This window comes from Jaculus jaculus, chromosome 19 (genome assembly GCF_020740685.1).
Source record: "Jaculus jaculus isolate mJacJac1 chromosome 19, mJacJac1.mat.Y.cur, whole genome shotgun sequence".
NCBI classification, from domain to species: Eukaryota; Metazoa; Chordata; class Mammalia; order Rodentia; family Dipodidae; genus Jaculus; species Jaculus jaculus.
The window spans coordinates 8,738,691-8,761,650 of NC_059120.1; positions in this window are offsets into that span (position 1 = coordinate 8,738,691).

Below are 22,960 nucleotides of genomic sequence, written 5' to 3' on the forward strand. Positions count from 1 at the left end.
TAACTTATTCTCTATGCAATCTCAGATCTCTCTGCCGCACCTCCTGCCCCCTCAAGCAGCCTAGGGGCTTGGCTTCACACTCTCCACTGGGTGGTTCTTGAACACATTGCGATTAAAAGACATACTTAAGGAGATGGTTTGAATTGTGGAACTAGAGGACTATTTGGTTGTATGACAGAGCACTTCCTGGAAAAGAACACAGCTTGATGGAGGAAGAATCAAGATGGGAAATGAGAGGTTAAATTGCAGAGATTTATGGAGAGTCTTGAAAGGACACAGAGACCCTGAACTTTCTAATTTGGAACACATTGTGAGTGGATGGGTGCACTTCTTTACCCAGGCAGAGGGAAACAAAAAGCAGGGGAGGAGCAGGTCCAGAGGGAAAGATCATTACCCTTTGAACATGTTTTTAAAGGTCAAGTGCAAATATGTTGATGTGAGATATAATGTAGGAACTGAACATGAAACATATTAAACAGCTTCAGCCCTGAGACATCAAGCTAATCATTGTTTTGTTCCTTCCCAACAACTGCAAATTCTTCCTGCATGTTTCCTAGACATCAGGTATTTTCCTCTCTTCTAATATATTTTGCTCACACACTTTCCAGTAGAGAGCTTAGGATTTAGGATAAATACCTCGGTGTGCTTATTAAAAAAATGATTGATTTCTCTAAATTCCACATTTTGTATTTGTTGATTTGAATTGATCTCCCAGGCACACTGAAAACAGGTGCAGTATGGTGTGAGCAGGACATTCCCAATAATGTGTTGGGTTTGATTTTATATGGGACAAAATATCTCTACAGGTAGGCACAAGAAACTCTTATCAAAAGTGGTCATGGGAGGGTGGTTAAGTTGTTAAGCATAGGTATAAACTGGAATTTTTCATTTTGTAACCTTTTCTATTCTTTGGCTATTAAGCTGTATCACTAAATAAACTATTCAATAAACAAATAAATAAATGAATTCTGACTATTAATTTAATTAAACATGAAGTTTTGAGGCTTTTTCTTTCAGGAATTCAATGAAAGGTCTTTCTTGTTAGTACTGAAAAATTATTCTGTCATTGTAATTGATTTTTTTTCTTAGAGCCATCTCATTTTGTTTCAGTTGTTATTATCTCTTTTGACACTCTTCAGATTTGTGATGAACAATTCCTTTTATCTGGCCTTGAAACTGTCAGATTTCTTAATTCTGGAATAGTGCCATCTTTCATAATGTGTAAAGTATTCCCAAATTATTCACACTGGTGGAGTGGTCTCCTGTCCTTTCCTATCTTACTTGTCATGTGTATTTCTAAAGATTCTTTAGATACCAAATCTCTTAATTCCTTTTCTTTTCTCATACTTTTCATAAACTTCAGTAGTAAGGTAGAAAGATATATGAATTTGTCATTCAGTAAATCATGGGGAATTCCATTTTAGTTCTTATGCATGATTAATTTTACAAATTCAATTTAAATTTTAAATCCCATACCCTCTAGTGTTCTCTACTTATCTTATGAGAAATTTATAAAGCTTATTGTCTACCATTTAACTGACATTTTCAATATTCAAGTCTCTATGGCTATAACTTTACTCTTAGCATTATTTTCTCCCTTTATACCTCACAAGTTTTTACTGGCTTGTTTCTGTAACTTTGGTCATGAGATCTATGTATGATATTGCTTCAGCCCAAGGGTATCTACCAGTTTATGTTGGAGTTTTAATTTATTTTGTTGAATTTCCAAGATTTCCTGGTTTCATTTTTCCCTGAGAGAAGGCTCTCTTAAATATCTTATTAGCACAATCACACCTTCCAGTTTCTTGTGACTGTAAATTAAAAATATTTATTTGGGGAATGTTTATTTTTCTTCTTTTAATTTTTTTTTGTTCATTTTTTATTTATTTATTTGAGAACGACAGACATAGAGAGAAAGACAGATAGAGGGAGAGAGAGAGAATGGGCATGCCAGGGCCTCCAGCCACTGCAAACGAACTCCAGACGCGTGCGCCCCCTTGTGCATCTGGCTAACGTGGGACCTGGGGAACTGAGCCTTGAACCGGGGTCCTTAGGCTTGACAGGCAAGCGCTTAACTGCTAAGCCATCTCTCCAGCCCTGTTTATTTTTCTTAACTTATGATAATTATGCATTTAAAAAGTTAGTTATCAGGGCTGGAGAGATGGCTTAGTGGTTAAAGTGCTTGCCTACAAGCTTAATGACAAGAGTTCAATTCTCTAGTAGTTAAATAAAACCAGGTGCACAAAGTGACACATGTGTTTGGAGTTCATTTGCAACAGCTGGAGGCCTTAGCATGCCCAACTGGACTGTCTGACTTTATTCTCTCCCTCTCTCTCTGCTTAAAAATAAATAAATAAATAATAAAAATAAAAAAGTTAGTTATTACACAGCATATGTTGCAATCAGGTTCACATTGCTAGCAGAAAACACTCACAAAGGGAAACTGACTATAATACTCATAAGCCCGCCCCCAATAATACACTTCCTCCAGGAAGTGTTAATTCCTAAATCTCTATCTTCTGGGAACCTAGCATTCAGAACACTTATGTTTATGGGGACATCTGAACCAAACTACCACATTCTAGCCCTGGCCCCTATAAACTGATAACCATCCATGATGTAAAATGCAACGAATCCAATCCAACTTTAAAAATCTCCATAGTGCTTATCAAACTGCCCAGTAAGCACTTCTCTTAATATTTATACCCTTATATTAACACTATTCTCACTTTGGGCAGAGAATCTTCTCTTTTCAGATGTCAGTGACCTTGGGATGACTCAGAAGGTATCATAGTGCTGGAAAGAAGTGACTGGAGTACTGAGTAACATTTTGATCACGCCTTCCAAGGCTAAGGGTCTAATGTGGAAGAGGTTGCAGAAATAATATAAGAGCCGAAGGAAGGTTAAGACTCCTTACAATGTGCTCCCTACAGACATAAAATGGTCTGGATATCCATGACCTCAAAGTGCTTGACACTACCTACACAAGACCATCATAAGAGGAAGAAAAGATCATGACATCAAAAGTAAAAGAGAGACTGATTGAGATGCGGAGGGGGTATGATGAAGAATGGAGTTTCAAAGGGGTAAGTGAGGGGAGGGAGGGTATCACCATGGGGTATTTTTTATAATCATGGAAGTTGTTAATAAAAAAATTTAAATCCCCATAGTTATATAGTTTTTAACAATCCTAGTGATGTTCAAACATTCCCATAGTTCATGATCTTTTAACTGAGCCATAATACCAAATATGTATGTGTCTATGTATGTATATATGTATGTATGTGTATACACATATATATATATATATATATATGTGTGTGTGTGTGTGTGTGTGTGTGTGTGTGTGTATACACATACATATATACAGAATAAACACACTGCAAAAGATGGCATTGGGCATAGAAAGGAAATGTTCAACCAATAGAAGATTTAAAACAGGGCAAGCATCAAACTCTGTAGCTCCATGTCCAACAACTCTACCAAGTCTGAGAACCAAAGATATTTATATTTTTGCTTGATATCTCTTTTTTCCTGTCTCTCAATAGTTCTATAATCTCAAGTTACTGTAACATGACTATGTTCATTTCACTATCTGATGAAATACATGACCTAATTTATGACTACTTCTAAATTCATTACTCATAATGCTATTATTGAGATCTGCTGCTATTATTGAGCTCAGCCAAATATTCTTACCACAGGCTAATACAAGTAGTCTATTAATACAAATAGAACTTTGTAAGACCTAAAAGAAATCTATTAAAGGGTGGAGCGATGCCTTAGTGGTTAAGTTGCTATCCCATACAGCTAAAGGATCCAATTTTGATTTCCTAGGACCCACGAAAGCCAGATGCACAAAGTGGCACATATGTCTGGAGTTTGTTTGCAGTGGCTGTATGCCATGGTGTGCCCACTCTCTCGGTCTCTATCACTGTCTGTCTATCTCAAATATATTAAACTATATCTCTCTTCAACACTAAACATTCACTGTCATGCTAACCTAAAAATGTATTTTTAAAGTTTTGTTGCTATATAAACATAGATACCCTTTCTTTCTTGCATTGCTTATACTCCAAAATACCAGGTGGGGTGCCAGTTTGTTAATAGGGCTGGGGGGCATGGTTTAAAGCAGAGTTTGAAGACTAGGACACTCCTTTAGTATTCAGGCCTTTTAAAAAGACTCTGCTCTATATCTTATGCAGTCCCAAAGTAGGTCAACTGGCCCAGTCTTAATGGTTGTAATCTCTCATACAATTGCAGCCGAACAGGCAGAAGTTTCAGCCCAAAAGATTTCTTTCTGTGCCATATCCCTCTGCTCACACCAGTCCATTTCTACACAATACAACACTTCAAAAGTTCTCAGGACATGGACATAACAGCAAAGCTTCTCACACAAACTACTTCTACCCCAGTCCAGGCAAACCTCCCTCTCACCCTCATAAGCTAAACCTCACAGCCCATAGTTCTTATTGTATTCAGGTCTTTCAAATATGATCAGAATAGTCCATCAAGTTGTACTTTACTTATAGCACTACAAGGAATCTCTTAGCCCAAGGTTTCAAATCCTTCCATATTCTTTCAAAGCAGTTCCAAAAGGCTCAAAGCCACACAGTCAGGTTTCTAGCAGTAATGACACCATTTCTCAGTACCAACTTTATTGTTGCAGTCAGGTTTGTATTTCTGGCAGAAAACACCTGACCAAGAACATCTTATGGGCAAAAAAAAGAGTTTATTTTGGCTTGCAGGCTTGAGGAGAAACTCCATGATGGCAGGGGAAAACAATGGCATGAGCAGAGGGTAGATAATGCCTCCTGGCCAACAGCAGATGCACCACAGCAACAGCAAGGTGTGTCAAACACTGGCAAGGGGACATTGGCTATAATACCAATAAGCCCACCACCAACATACAATGCCTCAAGGAGGCACTGTTAATTCCCAAATCTCCATCAGCTAGGAACATAGCATTTACCACATCTAAGTTTGTGGGGGACACCTTAATCTAACTACCACAGCATGTAAAAAATGTTGGCGGTATCTAAATCTTTCATTCTTCAATGATACTGCAATGATTAGGCATTCTAGTAGGTGTCAAATAGAATAAACAAAGAAGTGCCTTGTTTTTAAATACTATCATACATGGAACATTGAAATTTGAATTGAAATTTGTAGATAAACAGGGCATGGTAAATCACAAATACTTATTTCTCACTATTTCCAGAAAATTATACCAAAAATATCACATTAACTGTGGAAATGACAACAGATGTTTGCTGATAATGAATTTTGATAAGTGGAGATAAAATAGAAAGTATTTCCCTTTTAAGAGAAAATACTTCTTTTGTACAACTTGTAGAAACAATGCATTGAATTTTTAAAAATGTGCTTATGTCTTGTTACAGATACTTAACTGCTTTTGTTGTCTAGTGAATTAAGCATGTAAAAACGAGGGATAAGAAATAACACGGAAAGCAGTGTCATGAGAAGGAAGCTAACACTAGTTTAAGGAGTTGGGGTTTTGCTGTGCAAGGGAGAGATAGGAGCTGGGAGTGGTGGGGAAAGCCTGTAATCCCATTCACTAGTGAGGCCATAGAAGGAAGATCACAAGTCCAAGGCTTCCCTGGACTATAGAGTAAATTCTTAGGCAGTCTAGTTGCTTTAGTGAGACTGTTTAAAACTTAAACAAATAAAAAAAGGTATAAAGAAAGCTGTGGCCATAGCCAAGTGGTAAAGTGCTCCTCTCCTTAGTTCTGTGAATATGCACAAACCTACACCAACCCCCCCAAACACACACACAGTAAGTTGGTTGTGAAACAATCAAGAAAAAAGTAAGAAAATCACTTCTGCCTAAAACCTTGGTCTTGTCGCTATCTTCACGTCACTGTGTCAAGACGCCCGCCCCAAAGCAGCTGATGGGAGGAAAGGATTTACGTTGGCTTTCGTGAGGAGAAGCTTCATGATGGGAGGGTAAAGAGCAACAGAAGCAGAAGCTAAAGTCATTCCTTGCCCCTTTAGGTAGAAGATTGCTTCAAGGGTGAGTTGAGTCCTAGCAAACAGGAGCTAGCTGTACCACTCCAAAGCCCCTACCCAGTAACACACCTCCTCCATCTGGGTCCCACCTTCCATATTGCCACCAGCTTGTGAGTAAGCATGCAGAGCACATGAGTTTAGGGGGAACATCTGAATCAAACTATGACATTTGTATTGTTGAAAAAAATCTAAGAACCATCAATGACAGACATTAAGGATGGAAGCAAGTGTTTGGACATGCCCACCTTTTGCTTCATTTCTGAGGAACTGTAGTTTTGACACAGAAATAGGAGTTAAAAAAAGAACACATGGGAATGAGACACCATCACTCACGAGTATCTGGATAGAAGTAACTCCAACGTGTTAAGTAAATATCCAGGAAATACAAGATTTTGCAACTGCGCTGCGTTCCCTGTGCACATGTACCGCACTCTATCCCCATGTCACTTACTCAAATAGAAAGTCCACCTGGAGGCCAACCTAAGTGTTCTTGACAAAAGCAGACTTGCAAAATATTTGTTTTCCATAACTACGTGCATGCTGTTATTTCAGAATCCTGCTGTCCTTTTCATTCCATTTGATTTGTGATTGGGAGACCCCTTCAAGTTTATAAACTTAAGGATCATGCATGCATAAGACCTTGGGAGAAAATGTCACTTACCTGATTCAGAATTTCAACTAAATATGCTTTATAACAGATATGGAAAGAAATGTATGTTTAATTATTTTTTTTTAAATTACAACCTGTTTTAACCTCATTTCTATGCTAAAATTATGTGTAATGGCTCGAGTATTTTGCTACTACTTATTACAGGAGTCACCACTTGTCTCTTGGTTTCACTTTCTGCGGCTTCAGTTACCCATGATGAATTGCAGTCTGAAAGTGATAAATGAAAAATTGCAGAAATAAATAATTCATAAGTTTAAATTCCACAGTGTTCTGAACAGTCTGATGAAATACTGCATGCCCAGCACGTGAGTCATCCCTTTGTGGGGTTTATAAATACTGCATGTAACACCTTCTTACTAGTCCCACTGTCAGTCACCTTTGTGCTATCAAATACGTAGACTGTTGAGGCGCCATACCCTCACATAGGAGCCTTGTGCTACCTCACAAATGCTCCATCACTTGTGGTATTTCCTCTCATCATGTAGGCCTTGTACCATCTTGAACCGTCATGAAAAGAAAGATCAGGTCAATATAATATTGTGTGAAAGAGAACATACTTATATAACTTTAAAAAAAAAATATATATATATATTTATCTGCTGCAGCCAGAGAGAAAGAGGCAAACCAGGACTGCTAGCAGCTGCAAATCAACTCCAGACACATGCACCACCTTGTGCATCTTGCTATGTGGGTGGGTACTGGAGAATCAAACTTGGGTCCTTATGTTTTGCAGGCAAGCACCCTAACCACTAAAGCCATCTCTCCAGCTCTACATAACTTTTATCATAAAATACTCTTTTAATTGTCCTACTTTATTATGAGTTGGTGGAAACTCCTTGTCTCAATTAAAATATTTTACTTTTTAATTTATCTTTATTTGATCAGACATACTTAGTATGAAAACATCACATGTGGCTACCATACTTTCCCTCCTCCCTGCCCCTTTTCTGAAGATTCCCTCCTCATTGAGGATGCAGTTAAACCCCATGGTGATTGTGGGTCATGGATTGTGGGGGCAGCAGTCAGTTATGGGGGAGAGGCAATGTCTCTGTGTATAATGCCCCAACTTGTAGATCTAACAGTCTTTCTACCACCTCTTCCACAAAGTTCCCTGAGCCGTGCTGGGAGCATTTTAAGTCTACTTAAGTGATGAGCACTTAGGAACAGCTGAATCTCTGGTCTGGTAGATGTTGAGTGTCCTCAGCATCTATCTCCTTCACCCCCGTGCTGATATCAGTTCAACAAGATAGCCGCATTCGCCCATTCCCCAGTTCCTCTGTGCTTTCTGCTGGGGCTGGGGTGAAGCGTGCTGGGTTCTTTATTTCCTCGGGTTCCACTCCCATCTGAAAAAGAGAAGTAGAATCTCCAACAGAGAGTGAAGTCAGCACCAGTTAAATGGGATAACCATTATTTAATTTAGAAAGAATTTAAAGGGTATAGATTTATAGCCCAGATTAGTGGGGGCTTGACATTGGAAAGCAAAATTGTTATCTGGATATGATTCTGACTTATTTCCCAGTTTTGGGTATGGTTTCCTTTCCACTGAGCAGATCCGTTAGCCGTTCCAAGAGCAGTTGGTTACCCTCCATGGCTGTGTGCCACTATTACACTTGCTGAGCATCACATCAGGTTGTTTGCTGCTGAGCAGCTTAGACTTTGAGTTGCTTGGACTTTCCCTGTTGTTGGCCACTTTCCCCTGGTAGCTCATGTAGCACCTTCCAGCACTAGATGGGCTAATTGTCTGGGGACTGGCTCTCCTCCAGATGCCTGTCAGGTCTCTCCATGGTCCGTGCTGAGAGTATATGGTGTCTTCACCAGTAGGGTCTTACCATTAAACTTTGGTGGGTAATTGAGTGCTCTGACAGAAGTTTGCCTTGTTTGTTTTTGGAGACCTTGTAGGCTCTCTGATCAACAACTCATTGTGGATGTTAACTGTGTCCTGATTCAAGGACTTACAAGCCAGTTACAAGGGAAAAGAAAAAAGAAAAAGATAGAAAAAAAAAAAAAGAGAAACAGGAGAAATTTAAGGTTGGGTTCATCTCCTCCTCTCCAGGGCCCTTCAATTCAGGTGCTCCTCCTAAGGTCCTGTTGAGGGTTCAACTCTAGTCTAACTTCCAGTATTTAGGATTCTATGGTACCAGTTTAATTTTGGTTCAGTTTTGTGCCCCCACCCTTCCCCTTTACCCAAGCTGTACACTCTGTATTGTCCAAGCCTCAAGATGCCATTCTGGTATGTCAGCAACTTGAGCTGATCCAGGTTAGGAACCACGGATGAGTGAGACCATGTGACGATTATCTTCCTGTGATTGTGTGAATTCACTTAGTATAATCTGTTCCAAGTTCAACCATTTTTCTACAAATTTCATTGTGTCATTTTCTCTTACTGCTGAGTAGAATTCCATTGTGTAGATATACCACATCTTGGTTATCCATTTTTTCCAATGATGGGCACCTGGCATGACAGGGCCTCCAGCCCATGCAAAAAGAACTCCAGATGCATGTGCCACTGTACATATGGCTTTACGTGGGTACTGGAGAATCGAACTCAAGTCATTAGGTTGTGCAGGCAAGAACCATAATCAATGAGCAACCTTTCTAGCCCTGTCTAGTTTTGAAAACTCAATTTTATAAAACATGAGGATAGGAACCCCTCAGGTTCAGTACTAGCTTCTATTTTGAGTAGCAAATGGGTGCCCTGGAATATATCCTCTGTAGTTAAAGAGAATCATTTAATGTCATTTTTTAAAAAATTTATTTATTTATTTGAGAGCGACAGACACAGAGAGAAAGACAGATAGAGGGAGAGAGAGAATGGGTGCGCCAGGGCCTCCAGCCTCTGCAAACAAACTCCAGACGCATGCGCCCCCTTGTGCATCTGGCTAATGTGGGACCTGGGGAACTGAGCCTCGAACCGGGGTCCTTAGGCTTCACAGGCAAGCGCTTAACTGCTAAGCCATCTCTCCAGCCCATTTAATGTCATTTTAAATGTTGTAATATTGCCTATTATGATTTATTCTCACTGTCAACTTCATAGGATTTAGTATCAGTATAGAAAAATTCCTCTCAGTGTCTCTGTGAGTATGTTTCTAGAAATACTGAACTAGGTAAGGAATTGAGTGGTACCATGACATGGCTTGGATCACAGACTGAATCAAGAGAAGGAACACTGAATGCCATCTCTCATCTCTGCTTCCTGAGTGGAGATGCCTCATGATCATCCAACCTATGCTCCTTATGCCACTACATCCCTTGGAAATAAAAGCCCAAATAAAGCTCCCTCCCACACCTTAAGTTGCTTCTTTTCAAGAATTGGGTCACAACAACAAGAACAAATAAATAATCCTGACTTAGTAAAGAACAAGTTCAGTTGAAAAGAGTTCCAGTATTAACTGGAGGTCTATCTATGAATGTTGAAGTCAGAAAAGTCTTGTCTACTTTAGTGCCTACTCTAAGTGTAGGGATATTATGGGAATGTTGAGGATTCCCTTCCAGCCAACCACAACAAAGCAAATACAATGCAATATAGTGGGTCCTGCGAATTTTCTGTTTTCCAATGCATATCAAACTTATGTTTATGTTAAATTGTAGTCTATTAATTGTGTTGATAGCAACAAATTTATTTTAAAAATGCATACCTTAATTTAACAAAACAATGTTAGAAAATGATGATGATCATAGTACCAGCATACAAGCTTAATAGAGAGTAATTGCAAATCTTTAAATTTTCATGTGGGTGAGCCATAGTAACAACTTTGGATGCAACATAATTGACAGATTAAAAAACAAATAAGTCTGCAATAGCAAACCTGAGAACCAGAGTTTAGATATTTGCTTGATCCGTCTTTTTAGCTCTTTCTCAATAGCTCTATAATCTCATATAACTGTAACATGACTGTGTTCATTTTAGTATCTGATGAAATACATGACCTTAATTGATTACTACATTTAAATTCATTACCCATAATGCTATGATTAATATCTGATATTATGATTGAGATCTGCCGAATGTTCTTACCACAGATTAATACAAGTAGACTATTGGTACAGATAGAATTTTGAAAATACTAAAAGAAATCCATTAAAGGGCTGGAGGGATGGCTTATTGGTCAAGGCACTTGCTTGCAAAGCCAAAGGACTCAGTTTCAGTTTCCCAGGACGCATGCAAGACAGACTCTCAAGGTGGTGCATGTGTCTGGAGTTCATTTGCAATGGCTGGAAGAGTTGGTATGCCCAGTCTCTCTGTCTCTCTATCTCTTTCTTTCTTAAATAAATACATTTAACAAAAAAGAAATCCATTGAATAGAATCAGGGACATTAATCTGTATCTCTCTTCAAACACTAAATATCTGCTGCTATGCTTACCTAAAAATGCATGCATTTAATTAATTAATTAATTAATTTTGGTTTTTCAAAGTAGGGTCTTGCTGTAGCTTAGGCTGACCTGGAATCTACTCTGTACTCTCAGGCTGGCCTTGAATTTACAGCAATCTTCCTACCACTGCCTCCCACGTGCTGAGATTAAAGGAGTGTGCCACCATGCCTGGCTAAAAAATTCATTTTAAATGGCTTATATATCCCTATAAACCTCAAAACATGCTTAGTAAATGAATGAATTTATTTTTGTGTTAACTAAATTAATATGAGCAAGAATCTAACAATCCAGTATTAAATATTGACTGCAAACTGTGACCAAATTCCCTTTTACATTACTTTTTTTTATTTCCCAGAAATTTCACTAAAAATAATGTTCTTAAAATGTAAAACTTACACATCTCATTTCAGGGGTTTTTGGAAATGGTTATTTGTGGGAGATTAAGGAAGATTATGAACCACTCATATTGACACAGGGCTTTTGAAGTTGAGATGTTTTTATGCTCCTGCTTCTGTCTTGAGATGACATGTACATTGCACTGCATATTTCTCAGAGCTACATGGATTGGTTTTCTTCTACAAAGCATAATTCTGTGTTTATACTTCCTTTCATTCATGAAGAAAACTTTAAATCATATATATTAAGAGCACAAAATTTGAGATACTGAAGAAAATAGAGACTAGCCAAGCTATTTTTATTTTTGAGTGTTTCACTTTTGATTCAGGGATAGGAAAAACAGTCTTTATTAATATGTGTTTTTATGTAAAAGAAAATACAAAACCTTTATTAGCACTCATCTTCAGAAAGCACTAGTCTCATATTCAATTCCAAGATGGCTGAGGGAGCGAGCATAAGAGGAAAAAAGAATGTCTGTTGTTTTTGAGTAGATGTGAATGGGTTTGATATCACTAATTGTTTCACACTTTCCTTTTGTCTACTGAACTTTTCACAGAGGCTCTACAGTCAGTGCTGAATATATATTCAGCACTTTAGTTATGTCCTTGGCTATTCCAGTTTATTTTATGGAACTACGATACAGTGGTATTATTTCAACTTGCTCCTGAATGAATGACAGATACCTTGCCAAATTGTTATCATTACCTGCAAGATCCTTTGGGACACAGGTAGCAGTTAACATCTATAAAAAACTCTTGCTCAGAAGAAATAGTCAGGTTCAGGAGCCTGTTAACAGTGGTCAAAAGTCAGGACATTATGTTCAAATCTTTTTCATGGAATGTTTTCAAACATTTCATACTTCATTTTCTGAAGGATCAAAAGCAGCTTACCAAAATCAGTCATTTTATAGATACGAACTTCAATTGACTTTTCCTTTTATTAAAAGGGTTTAAAAGAAAGCAACACCAGACCACTTCTGACACTCATTTGAGGATAGTGCCAAGGTGGGCTTGATAAGATGTTTGAGTAGTTGCTATAGTAGCAAAGTAAAACAGAGATGAAATCTATAGTTTTGATTAATTTGTAAATGAAAAACAACTTTTGAAACAAGTGCAAATATCAATGTCTTTTTTTTTAATTTTATTTTTTTATTTATTTATTTGAGAGCGACAGACATAGAGAGAAAGACAGATAGAGGAAGAGAGAGAATGGGCGCGCCAGGGCTTCCAGCCACTGCAAACAAACTCCAGACGCATGCGCCCCCTTGTGCATCTGGCTAACGTGGGACCTGGGGAACCGAGCCTCGAACTGGGGTCCTTAGGCTTCACAGGCAAGCGCTTAACCGCTAAGCCATCTCTCCAGCCCAATGTCTGACTTTTTTAGAAAAATTATACTAAGTATTATATAAACAGAATGGTTATATCTCTGAAGATGAGAAAACTTGATCAAATTTTTTAAACACTTGATTTTTATTTTTTTTTATTTATAATTTTTTTTTATTTATTTTATTTGAGAGCGACAGACACAGAGAGAAAGACAGATAGAGGGAGAGAGAGAATGGGCGCGCCAGGGCTTCAAGCCTCTGCAAACGAACTCCAGACGCGTGCGCCCCCTTGTGCATCTGGCTAACGTGGGACCTGGGGAGCCTCGAACCGGGGTTCTTATGCTTCACAGGCAAGCGATTAACCGCTAAGCCATCTCTCCAGCCCAAACACTTGATTTTTATACCATGTATTTTTACACTGGGTATTCCAACATGCAACCACAAAGTAAAATATTTTAGATACATGACTAGAAATTCTATTTTCTATTCTATTTTATTGTCTTATTGTTGATACAGTTCTACATATAATAGCATTATTGCTAATTCTGTACTTTGGCCAATGGATTCTGTACCTAACAATTGTAAATCTCTGACAGTCTGTGAATTGGAAACATGGAGTTGTTGATGCCATGGGTCATTGACCACGAACTCCTAAGCCTGCACAAGTCAAGGAGACAAATATGACCCATTAGAGAACACATCCTGAACCAGTCAGCTCATTGCCTCCCAGCTTTAACTCCACTCTTCTCTCTCTCTCTCTCTTTTTTTCTTTTTTGAATACTAGTCCATTGCCACTTGACACAAAGTAAGCTTTATCTGAGGGAGCAATGGAAGAACCCTAAAAGAGAAAAACAGAAAAGAATCCCTTCTGGGCTCTCCTTGCTCCTGTATTGTGTGGTGAGTCTTCAGGATACCCAGGGAGCTGTCTACCAAGAGTTTTCTACCATCCCAGTGGATAGATCCCAAAGGACCCTCCTGACAATGCAGCAGGCAGCTTTCTGTTTCTAGTCCCCGTCCTTGATTCACCCAACTTTTTCCCTATCCAATATGGCATCACCACAAATCTCCCCTGAGAATTCTGAAGGTAGGGGTGAGTTCTCTCTATTTCAAATATACCTCTTGCCTGGAGCTCTGCCTTGACCATACATGATGCTTGTTTCTTGGAGAAGCTATTCCTGTATCCTTAAAGTGGTTTTCCCCCTGTCATGATGAATCCCTTGCCATGGGCTCTGTCTTAATTGCTATATTAAATTTTCTCTGTCCAAATCATTTCTTTCTCTTCACTCAGTCTTAAGTGGCACATGTCCCATCCTCTTTCGCTATTAGTGGATAGAATACATCTTGTTAGAATGTCATCTTTTGCTAAGCATCTAGGATAGTTCCCAAAAATATATGCTTTTTAAAACTTTCATATATCATTATTTGATTTAAAATTCAAAATTCACCACCAAAAAATGTTTCATAGTTTTTAACCTTGATACAGATAAATGAAGCGGCAGCGAGGCACTGGTGGTGCAGTTAGGTTAGGTGGTTCAGAAAGCCCCCGTGCGAGGGAGCCAGGAAGGCAGAAAGCCTGGGAGGGTAGCACTTGCGTTTCACTTTTTCAGACAGTGCTAGGAGCAGGTTAAAAAGGAAGCTCTCTTTCTCTCTGCCTCTGTCTTTCTCTCTGTTTCTGTCTGTCTCTCTGTCTCTCTCTCTTTCTCTCTCTGTCTCGCTCTCTCTCTCTCTCTCTCTCTCTCACACACACACACATATTCAACTACTGCCACTGCAAATGTTGTGAGGAAGGGGTCCTGTACATATGTATACAACATAGAATATTAAAGCATAACCCTGAAATTAGGTTATTTTGGAGCTTGTATTGTGCATGGAACTGAAATGGCATCTCATTTTACTTTAACATAAGGGAAATCTTGAGACTGCTTTGTTTTTTAAAGGTTAAATGGGTCCCCTTTTTGCAGCTGAGGGTTGTAAAGATCGGATAGACATAGAAAGGGAGTGAGAGAGAGCAAGTAATTTAAAAAGACATCTATTTTTTAACTACCTAGTGTTATATGATTAGATCATTTTACCATGATCTAATTGTATACTTAGGAATGCCAGCCAGATGCAAGGACTGGTTCTATTTTTAGATCTTTCTTCCTTGACATTAGACTCTCAGAACAAAAGGTATCTGCAGGTGAATAGCGTCTGTTAATCTAGACGCTGACCACTCAGCCTTGACATAATGGTTAACTAAAGAAGCCCGAATATTTGAACAGCTTAGCATGCTGAAGCATAGGGTCAGAACATCTTCATTTTTCATCAGGGCAGCTGGGCAGAAAATTAGCCAATTGAACTCCATCTGTCTCTATCTTTTCTCATTAGATTTTGAGGAAACACAACATTTTATGCACACACACACGTGAGAGAGAGAGAAAGGGGGGAGGGGAGAGAGATCGGTCCTTTACATTGTTTTTTTTTTCTTAGTCCATGAAATATCCTTGTGCCTATGGTGAGAAGTGTTGTTATCCACATCAGGGGACTTCTGTGTTTTCCTTTAATTCTGGTTTTAAATTTATAGCTGTCACATATAACCTAAAATGCTGTTTTACACACCATAATATACCAGGACCAGTAGAGGCTGTAAACAAGTAAAATGTTTTATAACCAACCTGTAGCTTGGGCTTGCTATGTTGGAAGCAAATAGGAAACAAACAAGAGCTTTTATATCCAAACAACCTTTTCCTTATTTGGATTGAAAATTGAAAATCATATAACTTACCAACTTCTATTCTTATTAGATTATAGTAAGGATTATCAAAGAAGAATAAGTAAAGTGCTTGCCTGCATAGCAAAGTGGGTTAACTTTTCTGACACTATAAGGAAAATGGATTACATTATAACAAATGGTTAGAGTAGCCCAATATGGAGGAAGTGGAAATGGTCACCTCTCAAAAGAAACCATCTAATAAATATGTAGAATATGTATACATAACCAATGATGCAGCTTAGTGCTAGTACAAGGAACCCAAAATGTCAAAAAGTGAATCCTTCATAACCAACCTGCATCTTGGACTTGCTATATTAGAAGCAAATAGGAAACAGACAAGAGTTCTTACATCCAAACAACCTTTTACATATTTGGATTGAAAATCATATAAATGACCCACTTTCATTCTTATTAGACTATGGTGAGGATTATCAAAAAATAATAGACTTTCTAAGGAGTTAAGATTATGTTGTTTTATTGGTCCTATAGATGGTATTGCTAAATGTTTTCTAGCTTCCAAGTGGTTATACATTTGTGTGATCTTTTTTTTTTTTTTTCAAAGGCTAATACTAGCAATATGAAAAGAATCCTGGCAGATTGAATGCCTTGCTTGTTGGGAGCTAGGTGAGTAGGCCTTTGGATAATGGAGGTTCTTTGTATAATAGGTCTTGGACCGTGGAAGGAATGGTGGTGCAGAACACATTCCAAAGACATTTCAAAGGTAAACTTGGGAGGACTTTGATTCGATTTAAAGGGTCAATCGAGGTTGCAGCCAAAGATGACTGAAGTTTTCTGGCCTGTGTGACAGGGAGAAGGATGGCCCCATTACTAGAGCAAGGGAGCATGCACCAGGGCGGGGGTGGAGGGATAATGAGCCCAGTATGGATCGTCTTGGGTTTTGAGTGACTGTGGCCAGGCTTGCTTCCTATTTTCTTAAAATGAAAGGGCTCTGAGGGCAATCATCGAAAATAATTGTAATATTAAAATATAATTTATAAATGTCACACTGATGTAAAAATATTTAGCAATGCACATCATTAGCTCCAACCATGCTATTTTCAAGAGCCCATGTATACACATGAGGTCTAAGGTGTAAAAGTCTATCCATTAGAGAATGCGGTCCAGACAATTACATTTGATTTGACCTACCTCCTTGTACATTTTGGAGACATAGATGTAAGAAAGAAAATATTTTTACCCTATTTTACTAACAAATATTTTGGATAACTATTTTATAAACATAATTGCAATTGTAATGTCAGAATTAGTCAATGAGGAGAAAAGGGCATAATAAAATAATGAAAACACAATGCCATATTTATTACTTTTAATAAAGACAATTTCTTTGAAAATGTTAAAAACTAAGTAAGAGGGCTTATTCTTTTCTTTGAATTAGTATATTACAACATAATGAAGGCTGGAACCTATTTGGATTGGATTTTTACAAGAGAATACATAATAGATGAATACTAGCTTTCCAATTCTACTGTATAGTACTATTGAATTTTATTAAATTAAGGCTCCTGTAACAATTACTAAAAGGGTATATAAGATGCTATCCAGTAATCTATAAGTGAAACAAATGGGCTTTTGAAATAGTGGCAACTGGACCATTAGTTTTTTTGATATTTTGAAGTCAGTTTACTCATATTTTATTACGTTTACCCAAGTACAAAACTCTCTTGGATGTTTGATCATGTTTATAAAAGTATTAATCAACTTGTCTGAACTGATCAACTCCTGTGGCTCTCTTCATTAGCCCTTTTGGATCCAAACAAAATGGGTGAGCACCGTGTGTAACACACTGGAGTCGCAAGCAGTGGCTCTGACGTTGTCAACTCTCCAATCTTATGCAACCCCAACGTATGGCCTTTCATCTCAGATTTTAGAACAGCCATCAAACACTATCTGGACACTTTACTCACAACTAAAATCTTGTACAAGAGGTATAAGAATCTAAAACAGTTGGCTTTGAATAGATACTTGTTCCTGCTTTATATGCCATGGATTTTTATCCTAATACCTCCTGACAGCTTTTACTGTGTTTGAAGACTAACATTAGTGCATATTGAATAGGTATCATAGATGATTTCATATATTTAATTTTTCTCATTTGATACTATCAGTGTCTCCAGAGTTATCTAGATGGTATTATCTGGGCATATACTGAAGAAGAAATTCTGTCAGTGGTTTTCATAAGTTTCCCTTTCTAATACACAACAAGAATTACAGAATATATAACTTTCAAATTCTTTTCCATCATCAAAATTATCTGAATAGACTTGTTGAATAAGTGGCATTATGCCATGTAGAAATAGCCAGGGATACCATTATTTCAGAATGAATTGACTATGAATCCCATGTTAAACCCTACCCTCCACCTCAATTAAAGATGAATTCCCATTCTGATACCTGAAAGATGCTCTGGGGCACATGGGTATTATTCATATTTTTTTCAATAAGCAAACACAATTTACCAGTGTAGTTGGTCTTGTTATATTCAGTGTATAAACTCACCTCTAACAAGTTTGAACTCTTTAAAAACTAATTCCTATTGGCAATGAAAATTGGGCTATGTGTCCGTATTGCAGCAGATTGGAATGGCTACTCCAAATGAGTCCTAGGGGATACAGAGGAGAATCACAAGAAAAGAGCAGGACTCTGAAAGAGGTAAAGAAACAGTCTCATCTGGACAGTTCAACCCTGCTTCATTTTGAGTGAACTACACTTCAAGGAAACTAAGTAACTGAAAGTGTTCTATTTCATTTTCTTTTTGTTTTTCTTTTCTTTTCTTTTCTTTTTTCTTTTTTCTTTTATCTTTTATCTTCTCTTCTCTTCTCTTCTCTTCTCTTCTCTTCTCTTCTCTTCTCTTCTCTTCTCTTCTCTTCTCTTCTCTTCTCTTCTCTTCTCTTCTCTTCTCTTCCCTCCCCTTCCCTCCCCTCCCCTCCTCTTCCCTTCCCTTCTATTCCTTTCCCTTCCCTTCCCTTCCCTCCCATCCTCTCCCCCTCCCCCCCCTCCCCCTCCCCCTCCCCCCTTCTTCCCTTCCCTTCTCTTCTATTCCTTTCCCTTCCCTTCCCTCCCCTTCCTTCTTCTTCCCTCCCTCTCTATTCCTCCCTCCCTCCCTTCCTTCCTTTTTGCTGTTTTCCTGAGTACTAGAACTTTCACTGAGAAACTATGGGAATAAAAATAAGTGACACATTTTAAAAAACAAGGAGAAGCAACATTCTGTCTTACCAGTGGTATTCAGGGTAAAAAGTCAGGAATTACAGAATAAAATACTGCAGGATAATTAAAAGGATTTTTACAGTTAATGGTATGATTTCCCATGGAACGCAGTGACCTTGGCTTTGAGCAGGGGCAATGCTTTTATCGTTTATCAGGAAAGCTATTCTTCACAGAGGTGACACAGTGGTGGCTAATGCTGTCTCAGCTGAAAGCTTCGCGGTCTGTCCTAGGGTCGAACTAAGAAGACCCACAGGTACAATGTTTGGGGCAGTTGCAATAGAATTTCAAGTGGATTTTACCTGTTTTTATGTTTGTTTTTCAGAAGAAGTGAAAACATGCATGCAGTCATCACACATGTATCTTCAAGCTTGATTCAAATCTAAACTCCTTTCTTTCCTATTGGTTAATTTTACGCTATTTGTTTAACCTTGGCTCCAGTCCCTCCACCATGCTGACCACGTGGTAAGTGTGTCTGTATAACGTGGCTTCACGGGGAGCACTGAGGGATGGAGACTGAGCTATTTAACATGAAGAGGTGCTGCTTCTACTTTGCAGTTATCATTAATTTTACTAATGCCAACTGCTATTGGTTTTCTGTGACATTCAGGGATTCCAGTATATTAGGACACTTCTCTTAAATGGTAGCCAAAGACCCTGACTTTGTATATGGCCACACATTCTTTTTTTTTTTTTTTTTTTTTTTTGAAGTAGGGTCTCACTCTGGTCCAGGCTGACCTGGAATTAACTTTGTAGTCTCAGGGTGGCCTTGAACTCATGGCGATCCTCCTACCTCTGCCTCCCGAGTGCTGGGATTAAAGGTGTGTACCACCACGCCCAGCTAAGCCAAACATTCTTGTATTAATTATATTTCAGGTCCCAACATTGTAAGCATGGCACAGATCCCTAAGAAAACACAGTTTTGTGGTTTTCTTTGTATATTTTCCATTAAGTCCAGTGGTAGCACAGAACTCTGTGATAAAGGCTGACCCCTCACACTTGGGGATGTGCTTTCTCAAGTCATCTTAAGAATGCTAGATAAAGGCAAAGAGGAAAGACAAGCATAGAAATCTATATTTATTTTGTCTGTACTTCCACCACCAATAAATGTAGGCAGAGTGGAAAGATGTCTCTAAGACAACAGAAGGACTGACGTGTTGTCCCCCATCCCTTGCACCTGGAGACAGCACAGTCCTTGCTTCCCAAGGCCAGTCCAAGGGGGAGGAAGGGGAGATGCAGCCCTGGCGTGGGTGGCTGCTTCTGAGTAGCGCACTTCCAGTGAGTACAAGGGAAAGTCACAATCGTGCAGCTCTGTGATGAGTGGTGAAGACGAAGGTGAGACCCCTGCAAGTGTTTCTCAGCTTTCTCCTGATGGCTGCAGCCCAGCTGCAGCTGAAACTTCACAAGCTGGCCTTCGTATGGGTGTCGTATGCCAGAGTGATACTCTGAGAAACAGAAATAGTAGGTTTTTATAAGGGGCTGCTCAACATTTTCTGAAAATATTTGTAAAATACCATGCCTTTCCTCCATTTCCTTCCTTCCTTCCTTCCTTCCTTCCTTCCTTCCTTCCTTCCTTCCTTCCTTCCTTCCTTCCTTCCTTCCCATCCTTCCTTCTCTCTCCCTCTTTCTTATCCTTCCTTCTTTTCTTTCTTTTTGTTCCCTCCCTCTTCCTTTTCTCCCTTCCTCTTTCTTACCTTTCCTCTCTTCCTCCCTCCCTCCCTCCCTCCCTCCCTCCCTCCCTCCCTCCCTCCCTTCCTTCCTTCTTGGCTTCCTTCCTTCCTTCTTTCCTTCCTTTCTTCATTTTCTCTTTTCTTCATTTAAAGATAGAAAGCTGTTGATAACAGTCTTTGCATGGAATCCAAATATGGGATTGGAATCAGGTTCTGGGTTCATTCCCAGCTGAAGATAGTATGGGCTAGTCTTCAGCCCTGTCTCCTAATGATCTGTGATTGCTGTCCAAGACTGATCTTGTTGACATTAACAACAAAATTTTTGGATAATATAACTAGGGCTTATTAGAGACAAACAGAATTAAATGGCTAAAAAACAAACAAACAAACAAACAAACAAAACCTGGGGATATATTAAAGACTAGCTAGATTTTCCCCCTCAAGTGATTCAACTATGCTACCTTTCTACAGAGAACTACAGAAGTCCAGAAAGACCTAGGGTGTTGGAGGGGTTAAGCTGGGAGAGAAGAAATGCAGCCCCAAGAAGCTATGAATCGAGCCCTGGCAAACAGCATGCAAGGTGGGCAAGAGCAGCAGCGCTAACATGCACTCTCATCTCCTCAGGGTCCTCAGGTGGCAGGCGCTGAGGCGGGACTGCCAGCCTCTTCTGAAATGCTGTTGGCAGCAAAGAGAAATGGGAATGCAGCTGACTCATCGAAAAAGCCTGGCACAACTAAAATGTAATTCAATTAAACAATGATAGGCTAGTACAGACGATTTTGAAGATGTAAATGTGAATCCTTGATATCTGTGGTCATTCCCCTTAAACCATCCAGAATATATGTTCCTTTGACATACTTTAGTTCTAGATATCTGAATGTAATATGTTTTGGGGAACAAGTGGTGTATTGTTCTTTCCATATTCACAAAGCAAACAAGGGCTGGAGAGATAGCTTAATGGCTAAGATGTTTGCCTGCAAAGCCAAAGGACCTCAGTTTGATTCCCCAGGACCCACATAAGCCAGACGCACAAGGGGGTGCATATGTCTGGAGTTCATTTGCAGTGGCTGGAGGCCCTGGCATATCCATTCTCACCCTCCCTTTCTCTGCCTCTTTCTTTTTGTCTCTCTTAAATAAGTAACTAAATAAATATAAAGTTTAATAAAGCAAACAAGGAATGAACGAGAATTCACTCAAGGAATGACTTTATTTATAGCTATTAATGGGTTGTGTTCACAATCATAGGAGGATTACCTGCCCTGATTGTCTAAAGAGAGCTGCAATATAGCCACATGTCAACCAGTGTCACAAGTGTCCACCAATTTAGAGAATGTCCCTACTGTGTCTATTATAAGGAAGAAAATAGTTTCCCCAAAGACCCCCAAGAAAACTCTTTTAATATCTTGGTTCCGTAATTGTGTCATATAAATCAGTCAATGACAAGGAGAATGGAGTTATTGTGACGGACTAACTTAATCAGTGTTGACTCCCAACAAGCACCCAACGGGTGTCACAGGAGGCTTGTCTCTCACCTTGTCCCCCAGCGCAGAGTTAGTCCTGCAATGTGCAAGAGATCCCTGTTAGTCGAACAAAAAACATAGGAGCACAGTCTGTGGAAGCTTGAAGGCAACCACTAAAAGAAAGAACATGGCCTGATAAAATACAATGTCCTCTGTGAATTCTAAATAAGCTAGAAACAGAAAAGACAAGTTTTTTTTTTTTTTTTTTTTTTTTAATTTTTGATGCAATTACACCCCGGAGATTGTTTCACAAATGTCACTATACATTTTATCGTATGTGAGTCATTACCCTCTCCCACTTACATACTATGGGAAAGGGCAGAACATAATGAATTTAAATTTGCATCATAATGATAGAAATACTGTCGTTTTTAAGGCGTGGATGTATTGTACTGTTGAGCCATGTGTGCTGTCATCATTTTTTAAGTTATGTGTTTGCATGTGTGCATACACGTGCATGCGTATGTGTGTCCATTCACATTGTGAGCATGGAGGTTAGATGGTGACTTCAAATTTTCTTCTTCGTCCACCTTGCTTTTGAGACAGGGGCCCTCAGTTGCTGTTTTGACACTGCATATGTCTAACTAGCTGGCCTATGACTGTCTGGAGCCCCTGGACCAGCCTCCCCTTGTTGTAAGCCAGTGTATCAGCTGCATCTGGTTCCGTGCTTTGAAAGTGACTACAATACTTATCCAAAGAGGAACTTTCCTATCTGAATCCATGCCTTTGAGGCTGACATTCTCTTTACTGGACCAAATGTGCTTACTTTGTTATGGGTAGGAAAAGACATAAACTAACCTTTCCTCAGCTCATTCTGTCCATCCTTCCCTCACCCAGATCCACTTAGGTTCCATGGTCCTTCCTGGATGGAAACTGTAGGAGTGATGTTCTTCCAGAATACTTCAAGCTTCCTCAGGGAAGCTGCTGCAAGATTTCCGTCTTCAGCAGGAAGCCTGTTTCCTGTTCTGCTTGGTCATGACCCTCACTCCAATACACTCTGTGTT